General features: G+C 40.6%; 1 non-coding gene across 1 annotated transcript; it reads right to left on the bottom strand.

The window, feature by feature from the left end:
• Nucleotides 1–722: 722 nt before the first annotated feature.
• LOC131593786 (small nucleolar RNA R71) lies at nucleotides 723–829 on the bottom strand. Its single transcript, XR_009281167.1, has one exon. It is a non-coding gene; the product is annotated as a small nucleolar RNA R71 (small nucleolar RNA).
• Between the last annotated feature and the right edge of the window lie 1,294 nt (nucleotides 830–2,123).

Genomic DNA, 2,123 nt, shown 5'->3' with positions numbered 1-2,123 from the left:
TCAATTCTTAGTCCCTGTTGGTTCGATATCTTTTAAAACTACGCGATAGACTGTGCACTTGCAGTCATAATCACAGACATATCCTATTTTGTGCGCAATCAAGTTTTTGGCGCCGTTGCCAGGGACTAATTTAATCGATAATCGTAATTAACTGTTACGTTGTAGAGACTAAGGCAACTTAATTATTCTAATCCCCTTTGCGTATGCCAAGTACTCGCTCTCAAAGTGAAGACTTAGTACTGCCAATTCCCGAACCGGAGCGTTCTATCACTGTATCACGTCAATTACGATGTACTCGCACTCTTGTTCCTAATCCTACTTCTGAACCAGTTGAAGAATCAAACATGGGAGAATAGCCGCGTCCTCTCAAGTCGTATGCTATTCCTTTGCAAGCTGAACCACACAATAGCATTACTGCTCCTACTATTGAGGCGAACAATTTCGAGCTAAAACCGTCCTTGTTGTCAGCTGTACAACAAAACCAATTTTCTGAAAATTCAATGGAAGACCCTAACCTTCATTTGTCAGTGTTCCTGCAATACGCAGACACTGTAAAAGAAAATGGTGTCAGTTCAGAAGCTATCCGATTGCGCCCTTTTTCTTTTTCACTGAGGGATAGAGCTAGAGCTTGGCTCCAGTCTTTACCCGCAAGTTCTGTCACGACCTGAAATGAACTTAAGAAAGTCTTCCTGGCACGTTATTTTCCACCTAGTAAGACCGCCATGCTAAGAGCCCAGATCAATGGATTTAGACAAAAAGATAACGAGTCTTTATTCGAAGCGTGGGAGAGATACAAGGACATGTTTAGACTTTGTCCATATCACGGTTTAGAACAATGGCTAATTATCCATACCTTCTACAACGGTCTCCTTTACAACACGAGACTTACAATTGACGCCGCCGCAGGTGGCACACTGATGGACAAAGAGTATGCCGATGCCTACGCACTTATCAAAAGTATGGCTCAAAACCATTATCAACGGGGAAGCGAGAGAGCTCAGTCAGAGAAAACTTCTGGAGAGAAAACTTCAACGAAGAGTGGTATGTACGAGATAAGTAGCCTCGACCGCATTAATGCCAAAGTCGATTCCCTAACTCAGAAGATCGAAAACCTCACTGTAGCACATGTAGCCGCCGTGGCTGCTGTTTCCCCAAATTGCGAAATATGCGGGATGTCTTGACATGTTGCCCCCGAGTGCCATCTTTTGGCAGGAGAGCGAGACGAAGGAAAAAGAAGCGCCATACATACCTCCGCCACCTTATAAACTACCTATGCCGTACCCTCAAAGACTCGAGAAATCTAAAAACATAGGGTAGTTTAAGAAATTTGTCGAACTTCTTAAACAGTTGAACATTACAATTCCTTTTACTGAAGCTATTACCCAAATGCCCTCATATGCTAAGTTCCTAAAAGAAATCCTATCGAATAAGAAGACATTATAAGACAATGAGACCGTAACACTCACTGCCGAATGTAGTACTATAATTCAAAATAAAATGCCACCTAAGCTGAAAGACCCAGGAAATTTCTCCATACCTTGCAATATAGGAAAATTTGTCATAGAAAAAGGTCTTTGTGACTTAGGAGCTAGTATTAGCCTAATGCCTTCGTCCATTTGCGAGAAACTTAACATGGGAGACCTAAGACCAACAAAGTGAAGGATAGAAAAACACTTATAAAGGGGGGGGGGGTTTGAATAAGTGTAGCTTTAAAAACTTGTAAGATAAAAACTATTTGCACAATGATTTTTATCCTGGTTCGTTGTTAACTAAACTACTCCAATCCACCCCCTTGGAGTGATTTACCTCACCTGAGGATTTAATCCACTAATCACACATGATTACAATGGTTTTCCACTTAGACAACTGCTAAGTCTTATAGAGTATCCTGATCACAACCTGATCACTCTAGGAACAAACTGCTTAGACAACTTCTAAGACTTGCTAGAGTATACTGATCAACAACCTGATCGCTCTAGTTCTTACAACTTAATGTAAACAAATTCTTTTAAGAGTTACAATGCTTCTTATAAAGCTATTATCACAACTGTGATTTTCTCTTAAGTTTAAGCTTAAATCTCACTAAGATATTACAACAGCAATGTAGTGAGCTTGATGATGAA

This window comes from Vicia villosa, linkage group LG3 (assembly GCF_029867415.1).
Source record: "Vicia villosa cultivar HV-30 ecotype Madison, WI linkage group LG3, Vvil1.0, whole genome shotgun sequence".
Lineage (NCBI taxonomy): Eukaryota > Viridiplantae > Streptophyta > Magnoliopsida > Fabales > Fabaceae > Vicia > Vicia villosa.
This window is presented reverse-complemented; position numbering and strand designations above follow the sequence as displayed.